The sequence below is a fragment of the Dipodomys spectabilis genome, unplaced genomic scaffold, assembly GCF_019054845.1.
Source record: "Dipodomys spectabilis isolate Male_0828 unplaced genomic scaffold, ASM1905484v1 ptg000089l, whole genome shotgun sequence".
Taxonomy (NCBI): Eukaryota; Metazoa; Chordata; class Mammalia; order Rodentia; family Heteromyidae; genus Dipodomys; species Dipodomys spectabilis.
The window spans coordinates 1,053,952-1,066,968 of NW_024870766.1; the positions used below are offsets into that span (position 1 = coordinate 1,053,952).

The 13,017-nt window shown below is 37.1% G+C and overlaps 1 protein-coding gene across 1 annotated transcript in view; it reads right to left on the reverse strand.

Annotated features, from left to right (window-relative positions):
* Dync1i1 (dynein cytoplasmic 1 intermediate chain 1) overlaps window positions 1-13,017 on the reverse strand; it is a 278,997-nt gene that overhangs the window by 204,498 nt on the left and 61,482 nt on the right. The window lies entirely within an intron of this gene.

The window sequence follows — 13,017 nt, forward strand, 5'->3', positions numbered from 1 at the left end:
AAGTTGACTAAATCATTGTATATGCAGGAATGACACTCCCCATTGTAAACCTTTTGAACACTTAACAGACAATTTAACAAAATGGGTATCAGGAAGCTTAGACAAAGTGTGAGTGGAGTGGAGGGTATGTGAATGGAAAAAAGAATGAGGAGACAAATGCAGTCAGAATATTCAAGGTACATATTTCATAAAGGAAGGGAGAGCCTGGAAATGAGTTGGGGTAAGTTGCAGAAAGCATATGAAGAAAATGATGGAAGGGATAACTGATCAAAAAGTACTGGATATAGACACATTACATGTGTAATACTCTTGTACAACCATTTGATTTTTCAAGTGAAAGAAAGATGATAGAATCTTGTGGTTGGATTGTGTTTTTTTTTATATAAATACTTTGAGGAAAAGCTTTTGTCTTCTAAAAGAGATGGGTTGCCTAGTCTGAGACAAAGTAGAATCATAGAGAAGGGTCAGGAAGCACTGCTTGTGAATCCTGGTGTGGCTACTCACCAGCAAGTCGAATTCTGAGTCTTAAAATCTTTATAAAATGGAATATTCATCAGTCTAGCACAGAAGTGTGAAGACAAATATACTTTTATTACCTAACAACCTAGGAATTTGCACCTTTTCTGAGCCAAACCAAAGGTTCTGACTAAGATCTTTAATCAACTTTTATTTTATTAAAATATTAGCATGCACTATTAATTTTAAAAATATTTAATGTTATTCCTGTATATGACATTTGTGGAAGAGATATTAGAATCTATTTTTTTTTCAGTTTTAAAAAACTAAGATCAAACTCACATCTGTAATAAGAATTCTAAAATAATATGCCATTTAATTTGGAGAAAAGTCGAGCTTTCACTTCCAGTGAAAGAGAGAATTTTATTTGGTCAGCTTGAATTGATATAGGAATCTTTTATGGAAACATTAAGACATCTACTGAAAAGATGTTTAAATGGCCATTTTGTGTTAAAATTTATGAGTACTAGTTATGTATGAAGCATTTTACTAAAACTCTTACATAATATTTTTAGGTTAACTATATCTGATCTCACTACAACACTATGAAGTAGATGAACCTGTATTTGAACTTAAGAGACATCATAGAACAAATTTGTGTGGATGCAGAACATGGGGTTCCTCCGATCTGACCTCACCTCTTTCACCTGGAAGTTTCCATGTCTTGGAAATTCTTTTCCAGCTTATTCTGCATACTTACCTAGAGCTTTCTGGCTTCCGTTGACCTACTTTCTGTCTTTAGTGAAACAAAGGCTATCACACAGTGTCCTGATACTCCTATGAAATTGTTGGATACTAAGTTATGTATTTAATAGGTACAGCATTGACGATTGTACTCATTAGTAGTATTTTTTAAACTATTTTCAAAGACTCAATAATGTGTAGAGCAAGTGGGTCAGCAAGAGTATTATCTCCTGCCATTCTTCCGTCCCACCGAAGGTCAGTTCCCAGAATCAGAATTTGAACCTGTTTACTTAAAAGTTTTCATAACTCTATCTATAAAGTTTGTTGAGCCAAGAATTCTTTAAAAATGCTTAAGAAATGCAACAAATGCCTTCATAAAGGCATTTGTATCTCATAAAGTCCTACCGTTGGTATCTTTCATAACTGTTTGAAATGGATGCAAAAGACTAGCTTTATGTATAATTTTTATTTGTTAAGGGAGACTCATTAAAACTAGTTGTCTGAACGGACTAAATCTTAAGAGGGAATTCCATAATGGTCTATTTTATTTCACACTTCAAAGAGTAATGCATGTACCAGCTCTTCCAAACTGCTGCCAGGTTTGACTTTTGTAGAATCTTTCACTGCCAACACATTGCTGGTGTTGAAATCCAACCCATGTCTCTCACAGCTTCAACAAACACATTTAACACATTTATGCATACATTGGTGAGTGTAAACACGACTCACTTAAGTAGAAAGGATTTCTTAGAATTTTAGTATTTCACCACCATGTCATTCCACAGAAACTACCTTGGGGCTACTATGAAGTTTCAAGCACCTTTCACATAAAACATTGTGACACATTAGCAGAAACTCCACTCGATCAAGAAGAATGGCATACTGACTTGAGGGAACTGTGTAAACCACATGCAGTTTTAATTAAATTCATTATAATGCTGTGTCTCTCAGTAGATTTGAGGGCAGATAGAACCACTTAACAATAGCCAAGATCTAATCTTGTTTGTCAGAACTAATAATAAGACAAATGCGATTTCTCACACAGGGACACATCCAAAAAGTTCACGAATGAGCAACTGTGGTGCCTTTTTAAAAAGCAATATTTATAAATGATTGCAAGATGTTACTGGCCTCAGGCCATGGCTGCAGTGTCTAATTCCAATGAATTGGTAAAAGGGGCTATTAATAAAAAGGTACATTTTGGGCAGCTGACATAACTAATTGATCAAGTAATTTGAGTGAAAATACAAAGTTTCACTAGGAAATCCTGACAAGGATGAAATCATTCAATTTTCCAAAGTCCAGAAGACCTTGAAAAAAAAGAGGAGACCACACAACACTTTTATGCCTAACCAAAACCAAAGAAAATCATCCCAGCATACAAATAGGCTTCAGATGATATAATATGATGGTAGCTTTCAACTATGTAGGCAAACCTTTCATTTTCTTACCAAAATAGGCCAAGCCAAGGATTACCTAAACAGGGAGAGTATGGAGTCCCATTTCCTCAGCGTGTTGTCTCAGTACAAGTGGAAAAGAAAAAAAAAATATTCCTCCCTCTTCAGATTTCACCATACCTCACAAAACCAATGTTCAACATAACACTTGTATCTCAAGATCTGGGTTATATTAAAACAAAGTAAGAAGAAATGGTCCCAAGTGAGCAAGAATTTACCTAAACTGACACTTGTAGTAATGGTTACTAGTAGATACTTCACGACTAGCCCACCCAAGGATCCCTACAGCAAACCAAATCGCCAGTGCACGTGAAAATGGCAGGAGTTGCTGTTGAGTCCTGCTGATGGCTCTACTGAGGTTACCTCCATACAGGAGCTACGGAGAGAAGGAAACAGCTATTCAAGCTCTCTACCCAGAAACCTGACAAAATTCAATGTCTGTCTGTCTGCCTGCCTGTCTGTCTCTGTCTCTCTGTCTCTGTCTCTGTCTCTCTGTCTCTGTCTCTCTCTCCCTCTCTCTTTCTCTCTCTCTCTCTCTTTCTATTTCTCTCTCTCACCTCTTTTCCTGGTGAGGAGGAGAGGAAAGCACCCCAAAGCTCATCATCATGAAGATTTCTAAATTTGACAAGAACACTGTCTTGATCCATCCTCTAAGGGAAAGTTGGTATAGAGATGTATTTCTTTAGTCCTCCAAGAAACACTATTGTTGAAGTAATAGTTTAAGGGCAGATATTTTCTAATCATTTTCTTATTTTTACTTTCACAATATGCTCCTGGTAAAAGCTGACAGGAAACCCAAACTGTGATATGTAAGCAAGCCAAAGTAATTACTCTATGGACTTCAAGGCTTTAGTGTAGACAATATTGTGGGAAGGACATTTTCAATGGTCTTCCTGAAGTTAGGAAAATACATATAAATGTGGAGTCCTTACCCACAAATGGAGGGAAACCAGTGGGAATGATGCAATGTACCATGCACAAAGCACCCCCTACCTGTTGTGCACAGCTAATAAATTACAATCACCCACACATCTCATAGCTTTCTTCTTACCTTGGAGCTGATATTATCCAGAGTATTATTCCACACGTGGTGACTGATCCAAATTGTTTACATAACCAGGAAATGTGTGTGAGCTGCAAGGGTCATGTGACTGTAGAGATTAATTAGGTACAGGAATTAAAGGTTATGCTCAGTTTTTTTTTAAGCCACCAGCTCAACCTTACTTCCTGTTACCAAAGGTGATCTTCAGTATGCCACATGGATAGTGAAAATGACCGCTTGGTCAATTAACCAGAGGGAATAAATTTCACATTACAAGATTTGGAATGTTATTCTGTATTCCCAAACTACCTTACTTATGAAAAGGAAAGCTTGTAGTCAGGTGTTTCTTTTCCTGAAACAAAATCATTTCAATTATCATCAAAACTGAAATCCTAGACTAATAATTTTATTGGAAATCTTATTCCATGCTATTACTCTACTATGACAGTGGCCAGGTTTTCAGTTTCATTTCTTTCTTTTTAAGCAAATAATCAATTAGAACACACTCCTTGACTCTCTGCCCTCTCCCCAGACACTCTGCAATTTTCACCATTGGCTTCTCTATTCCAAGGCACAGCACTTGCTCATGTGTATGGAGAATTAAAAGGATTTCTAGGCTCAGTATTGGAGAATCTTTATCACTGACTCCACTCTGACATCAAGATCCATTCCTATAAGTAGGCTCTTCTGCTGCTGGGACATAAAACCTCTCTCCTCAGCCTGAGTTTCTTTTTTTTTGGTCTAATTACCTATGGTGACTCATATCTGTAATCCTAGCTACTCACAAGGCTGAGATCTGAGGATCACATTTCAAAGCCTGCCCATGCAGGAAAGTTCATGAGACTCTTACCTCTAATTAACTACCAGAAAACCTGAAATGGACCTATAGCTCAAGTGGTAGAGTGCTATCCTTGAGCAGAAAAGCTCAGGGAATGCCCAGGCTCTGAGTTCAAGCTCCACGATTAACTGAAGAAAAAAAAAGAAAGAAAAAGAAAAAGTATTTTCAATACTTTCATTTCTTCAGAACTGCCAGCAAATACTTGTTGATATTCTTAAGAGGCCCACATAAATAGCACCAAAATGAGAAATAAGATGATAAAAGTAGAAATATCCAAAACACTTTCATCATTCATCAAGACTGAGTGAGAATCTTACTTGCTGAGAGAGCTAAATAGAAGTACTTACTCGTTTCTTTAAATAGGCAGTTTACTCCTGCATTCACAGGAACAGCCTAGATTTGGCACACCTCCCCTTCTATGCGTGACATGACTCTGACTCATGGTTCAGAAAATGTAATTTGTATCCTATACAGGTATGCTAGCTCCCATCTGAGCCCCAGGAAAACGTTGGAGGTGGCCTGAAACTTATTTTACCAAACCTATCATACAAATAAATCATTGTGCCCCTCTGGGGGTGGAGGCTGTGGGATAGGGAAGAGTGAGAAAAGCATGAAAACAGGCCAACAATCTCACTAAGCAAATCGCACATCGAAAGGAATATCAGATATAGACAGGAAGTGCGTTCAGTTGGTAGATTAATCTTTTTTTATCCTAGGAGAAACTTGAATTTGATTTTGGATTTATAAAGTTCAAACTAATAGCATCACTCTTTCCTGTCTCTATTCCAGATTAACTGAGAAATAAGATCACCAGTATAATAAGCAAAGGCATATCTATCACCATTACTGCTAGTAAGGAATAGGTTAACAACTATGATGCTTGGAATTGAAGCCAGGGTCCTGCACATGCTAGGCACACACGAGTTCTAGAGCCTTATCACCAGTCCTGTGAGTATGTGTATGTGTGTGTGTGTGTGTGTGTGTGTGTTTGAGGTAGAAATTTGGCCTCAGATTCAGGACACTCCTATGTCTACTTCCCATGTAGCTAAGATCATAGGCATAAGCCACCATGTATACATGGAGACAATTATAAGTCATAGTGAAAACATTCTAGTCCATGACGTTACTCACATGTGACACATTGAACACTTTCATCCATGTTACTACTTTTAACTGTTCTAGGGATGCTGTTATTACAAAAATGACTAATTTCCCCATGCTTGCAGCCACCAATAAATTAGTTCTAGTCAATGAAGAAATGTTGGACAATCTTCCCACTATTCTATTTCTGTTAGAAGAAGAAAAGGAGGGAATCTCTTCCTGTAAACCAAAAGAGGAGAAAGGGACTTCCTCCGGCCAGACGGCTGAATTTCTGCCTTCAACTATAGGTTTCTGATTTAAGCCGTTGACTATCTAAAATCTATCAAGACCACACAAAGTTCTCTTGCCTGATTCTTCGTCCTTGGCTAGTTTTCTTGTTTCAGTTTTCTTGCTTTATACACCAGGAGCTCACCATGCCTCTCTATGTCTTGGCTGTCATCGTTCATTCTACTTTATAGTTCCTCCTTCCCCAAATTACTTCTTCACTTCATGACTACCCCGCCAATATTAGATGTCTTCTCATTTAGAGCGTTTTCATGCAAGTTGCTATAGACAATACAAAGCCAGAAAAGAAAATTAAGGGGGTAACACCCTTCAAAATGAAATGCACTCACTATCTTATTTATGTAACTCTAACCCCTCTGTACATCACCATTACAATAAAAAAGAAAAGAAAATTAATGGACATTAGAGGATTTCTTTAACTGCAGTTTAACCATATTTTCTATCATCTTATGCCTTTCTGCATTCCTCCCTCCCCCCATCACTTTCCCAATGTATTTCTCTAAATACATTATTTTCCTGGTGCTATATTCTATTTGACAATGTAGATTATTGCATTGTGTTTTTTTCAGATTATATTATATTTTATTTGAGTTTGTTGCTATCACATTGCCTCAACACACACACTTACACACTTGTCTTTCTATCTTTTACAGGTTTCTTTAATATGCCTCTTATAGACACTGTGGTTCAAGTGGTAGAGTGCTAGCCTTGAGCTGAAGAGCTGAGGGGCAGTGCCCAGGCCCAGAGTTCAGGCCCCATAACCGACACCCCCCCCACACACACAAAAAACCCAACAATATGCCACTTAGCTCATTTGTTTCTCTCTACTCCCTAATATTACACGGTTGGATTTTTGCCTGCCAAATTTAGGTTTGCTTCCTTCATGCCTCCTGACTTTTAAAAAATTACTTTATTCTTCTAGTGGTTTGGTTTACACTAAATAAGTATTTCTAGTGTTGCAGCTTGTATGAGTGGTTTTCTCAACTATTTTGAGCATTATAGTAGCTGCTCTAAGGCTTACCATGTATATCATAATTTATCAGAGTCTGCTTCAGATTTATACTTAGTTCCAATATAATACAGAAATGTTAGAGCCATGTATCTGTGTTCTTTCTCCTTTTAATGCTATTATTGTTATACAAAGAATACCTATATATGTTAGAACCTCAAGACTGCACTTATAATTATTACCTTCTATAATCTACGTATTTTAAAGAAGTGAGGGCAAGAAAAGAGGGCAATTATATACTTACAGCTTTTAATACTTAACCTTCATCCTTTCCATTTCTGGTTCTATTCATTTGTTCCCATGGATTAAAATTACCAGTTAGAATAATTTTCTTTGCCTAAATACACTTTTGTGCCCACCTACCCCCTCTGTGCTGTTATTAAGAATATATAACATTTCTATATATTCTATTTCCAACAATGCAATTGTAGGCACAATGTTTTATGCTACCAGTTTTTTAAAAACCAAGTAGAAGTACAGAAATGAAGAAAAGATTTACACTGGTTACTCTAGTTACCTATTTACTTCTATTTCTATTCCAGTTACATATTTACCTTCATGGTTTTTTCCTCAAAGAGTTCAATTACTATCTGGGGTCACTAGTGATCAGCCAGAATGTGCTTAATGTTTTGGTTTTGTATTGTTTGGTTGGAAGTACTGGGGATTAAATACAAATCTTGTATATGCTAGGGAAACCTTCTACCATGAAGCTATACCACACCTCCAGTCCTATAATACTTCTGATAAGATGGGTTTGTAGCATGATTTGATGATTTATATGGCTATTTATCTAACCTTTACTTGGAAAGATAATTTTGCTAGGTTGTGAATCTTGGCTAACTTTTGTTTTGAGGACTTGAACATATATCCCATTGTCCTCTGGTCATCATTGTTTCTGAGGAGATATCAGTTGGCCAACAAATTGGGGATTCCCGGTGAGAGAAAATTAATTTTCTCTTGCTGCTTTTCAGGATATGCTTTTGTCTTTGGATTAAAGCATTTATTCTGATATGAGTCTATTAAACTCTGCCTTCATCTTATCTGGAAATTGGTGAGCCTCTTGATTTATAGATTAAAGATTTCCATGAAATTTTAGATGGTTTCATCTAAATTTAGTTGAACATTTTTTCTATTCCTTTTCTCTCACACATCCTTCCAGCAGTGTCACTGCAAGCATACTGATGTGATGAACTCAAGGCTACATAACTCTGAAGAGCTTTTCATTGTACTTCATCCTAGTATGTCTCTGATCTTCATTTTGTGTGCTTTCTATAAATCTGTTTTGAAGTTCATTAAGTTTTTCTTCTGTCAGTATAATGTACTATTATGTTCCTCTACTTTTTGGCTCCAGGTTCTATACTGAACCCTAGAATTTCCACTTGGTAAAATATGGTATGTGTGTATGTATGTATATATATATATATATATTTGTGTGTATGTATATATAATGTGTGTATATATGCATGCATGTAGATATATACATACACACATACAGAAATATGCATACTCATATGTGTATGATTCATATGTTATTGGTTTATATATTACATATAATCATATATCATATATATCTATATCTACATATTTATTACTGTCTCTATTTGATGAAGTACAATAATATCTCTATTTGATGAAGTACAATCATAATACATTTGTTTACTTATTTAAGCATGACTTACTTTAGTTCTGTGAAAAAGTACATACACTTGCATTTTGTACACACACAGAACACACACACACACACACACACACACATTGCTTTGAAGATTTTGTTAGATCCATCTGATTGTGCTGTCAACTTCTGTTGCCTGCTTTTTCATTGCATATGGGTTAAGCTTTCTGTTTTCTTCAAATAAGCTTAAATAATACACTGTAACAAGTCTGGAACGGGTCAGCCCTATCTTCAGGTGTATTAATGCTCTGTTTATTTGCTTATTTATAAATAGATTATTCTAGTAAAATCTGTTCTCTCGTCTCCTCTTAGTATGATGCTTTGATATTGCTCTAAAATGGCCCTGATGTAGCTTGGTCATGTGCGAAGTTTTTCTGGAATGACAGATTTTCAGTCCCTTTAAGGATTTCTTTCCCAGACAGCATCAGCTGTGAAATTCCACTAATTTTTGACTGTCTGTTTTATTGTGTTTAATAACACTGCAAGGCATTTTTTCTATAGATTGCTGCAATCAAATTCAGGCTTATTTGCAGAAATAATTTTTTTTTGGGGGAGCCTGGTCGTGGGGCCTGAACTCTGGGCCTGGGCACTGTCCCTCAGCTCTTCAGCTCAAGGCTAGCGCTCTACCACTTGAGTCACAGAGCCACTTCCAGCTTTTATTCTTTTTGCTTATGTGGTGCTGAGGAATCAAACCCAAGGCCTCAGGCATGCAAGGCAAGCACTCTACCACTGAGCCACCTTCCCAGCCCACCAGAAATAATTTTTGAAATCAAAGTATAAGACTGTTTTGACCCCAGGAGGGCTCCTCCTAGCTGCCTTCATCCTTGATTCTTTTTGGTAACCTATCTAGTTGATATATGTTTTAGTTTATAATATTTCTAACACATCTACCAATCTCCTCTAAGTGCACTAAACCATGACCTTAATTATTTTGAAAGTATCTTTGGACTTGTACCCTGCCACATTCTGTTACAAATGAAGTCAGTATCCTTGGGAGAGATTTTATACTGTGTTATAATCTGCCATTGTCTTTCAACAAAGTTTTCGGGTCAAGGCCTTGAAAGCTTGAAGAAGGATCATGGTACCCTTTTCTCTAAGGCTATGACACTTTTGCCTCAAGAACAGGGCATGAGGGAAAGTGCGGTGTGTCAGTAATCTCTGATCTAATCAGCAGTTTCTCCTAGCAGGGAGCCTCTGCTTTGCACATGAGCAAGAATAAAAGCAATATTGGGTGCATTGTTAGATTCCAATATTCTTAGCATGCTGAACCCAGACAATAGTTTTTAAATAGTACAAGGTAAAGTAAGAGCATACTTTAGCCACCTTCTTACACACCTTTTCTTTATTTCCTTTAAATAGTATTACTATATAGCAAACAATTGTAATCTGTTTTGCTCAATTCTAGGCCACTGAGTGATTTTCTCCATCATGCCTCCTGTTATATTCATAGGTAGTTCAGGCCTACACCAGTCTGGGGCTGGAGACAGGGGAATGTTTGAAAGAGAAACAGAATCTTTCCTCAAAACAGAAATCACACTCTCACAACTTCTCCGTTTTTTGTTTTTTTTTAAATCAAGAATTAGTGCAGCCTTTTTACACGAAGAACACTCCTTCCTGTCTGAAATACAATGAGGACCTCCTTTCCTCTCCCTTTTTTCTTATTCCTAGAAATAAGGTTCCAGTGGCTAGCATCATCTCACCCTTCCACATGTGCAATGATGTCTATCAATTACCTTCTTTGCACTGTGTAGGGCACAAAGGCAAGATACGCATCCTGCCCTTAAGGAGATCACAGTTGAAGAAGATGACATGCAAATGATAATTACATATAACACATTATAAAGGGAAAATCAGATGATGTTCACAGCATGAGGAGGGATGTTGGCAGGAAGAGGAGTTAGCGAGGAGCTTGCCTGGAAGGAGGCACATTCCAGGCAGAGCAAAGCCTGTACAAGTGTTTGGATCATGACCCACAAGCCCCCTTGCAAAGTTTGTGGTATTCTTTTCCTTGGATGTAAGAAAAAAGTATGGGAGGGAGATAAATAGAGGAAAGGGGCCAAGATGAACTCATAAAGCTCCCAATCAGAAGATACCATGAAGAAAAGAAAAAGTCCAGAGACTTTTCAAAGCTATCAATGCATTATAGATGTTTCCCCTGCCTTCCTTCAGTTTGGCTGACATCTTTGCAGTGGGTTAAGAAATTCTCAATACCCACTGGGCCAACTAGCATCTGGACTTTCTAGAGATTTCTGGCATGGTTGTTATTCAGCTGCATTTGCTGGGTGTCTGTTAGGAGCCAGTATTATTCACTGTAATAAACTTGCCAAAGACTGGCTCCCTGCCCTCACGGACAGTCCAGGGAAATAATAATAGGAAAAGCAGAGGAAGTTTGGCAGGGAACCATATTTTTTTCTATTTTTGAATAAAAAACATGTGTTTAAAGTGTGGGGATTTTTTTTGGAGGGGGGAGGTAGAGATATCCTGCTCCCAATTCGTGTTCTCCATTCTCAGTCTTCATTCCCTGAAACTAATTACCAAAATGCATCAGGAAAGTCAAAGTTGTTTGAAAGAACATGAGGACTCTATTTCTCAATCTTCATAGTTTAAACAAAATTTGTAGTATTTCTCGTAACAGTTCATTATATCACAAGTTAATACCACTATGAAGAGAATACTCAGTATGGTGCATGGTAGAGAAAGAAGGTAAAAGCTCAGGTAAATCAAAACTACCTTCCACTTCATTCTAAAACAATAATACAAATAAAATGGAAATGAGTAGGAAAGTGACTGTACTGGAACTCCATCAACACTCTGAGAACACTAGTTTGGATATCATTAAAATTTCCTTAAGTAGTAAGTTAAAAAAATCACCATCCTTTAAGTGTTCAATGCAATCAAAAGCTAAAATGGATTCTGGAAATATGAGTTGCAAATATTACCCATCCAAGAGCTACACTGGGTCATAAAATACAGTGGTCAGCAGTTCTCTACCTCCCTAAGTCTGCATTTTTTTTTCATGAAGACATTGTCCTAGTTCTAACCCCAAATTGAGAAAGTGGGAGATGCTCAAAGCTGCCACATGTTAAGACTCTGCTGCAATCACTCATTGTATTACTGGCTCTCCTGCTGTCTTCATGACCGGTAAGACATGGGCATTGGACACCCTTGGCATGAGGCAGCTGGGTAGCTACATGCAGCCAAAGGCCAAAGTGTGCCAATGGTGAGAGGACAATGTGCTCAACGCACATCTAAATTATTTCCTGCCTAAACCAATCAGGGAGTGCTTTAATATCAAGAGTCACGGTCTGCCATGGTAGCTAGCTTTAGGTTCACATCTGGATGGTAGAAGTTGAACCACCTATATACCCATCACCACAAGAAAGCCCTATGAAGCCTGCTAACAAAACAGAAAGAACTTGTACTAATAGCTGAGAAATAAATTCCTCTCCCCTGGCTTTTGGACCACAACATAATGATGGTTCCCAAACTCTCTAAACAATAATGAAATGAAATGTGTAGGTGTTTCCTTTTGATGTATTCCAATCTAAAAGGTTGGAGCTGCTATCTTTTCACCCTTAATTCATCAGTCCTTGTTACTATTCAGTATCATTGCCAGTATCTGAAGTATATATATTAAAAACAAATAATTCACCCCTTCTCCTATTTTGGTTGTATAACTTTACGTTATGGGTCAGATTTAGAGCTAAATAAACATACCTCTGGCAGCAAATTAGCTCAAGAAAAAGAAAAATTTTTAGTTGGATGGTGAGGGTTTTTTTTTAATGTTTGTTTTAATTATCTTTCTGTTCTTGTCTGGAAGCCCAAAAAGATCCCTAAAGGCTTTTCTGTGTGTTTTCTGCCACCTCAAAACACAGGCTCCTTTGATTGGCTTGTTTAAAATTTCACCACCAGAGGGTGCTATATGTTCATGTCTAAAATTCATAGTTCTGTACATGGCTTTAACAATGGAAATCCTGCTACCAAAGAATTATAACATCATAGCTATGGGAAGGTTTTCAGAAAACCTTTAAGTGGCATTAAATCTCAAAAATTAAGATTTCACTTTTGATACCATGAATTTCAAACTCAGGTTGAAAATCTCTGTAGTGTGTACCAACAAAACTGCCCTGATTTCTATATCTGCAGAAGAAGTAGATATGCTAGTCACTTTCTCATCTTTTTAGTTTTTGTTTAATATTTATCACATAACAACAATGAACCCAAAATTCCAATCCTTTTCTTTACCATACCAAGCAAACAAACAAGCAAAAAGAGGATTTGCTTTGTTGTATCAACAATGTTGCTTTCCAACAGTGCAACTTTTACTTTTTGAATTTTCAGCACAGATATCTCCTTCTGCTTTCAAGTACTTTTGCTTTGGCACAATGCCTTACTTCCAGGGAGTGTTTTGAT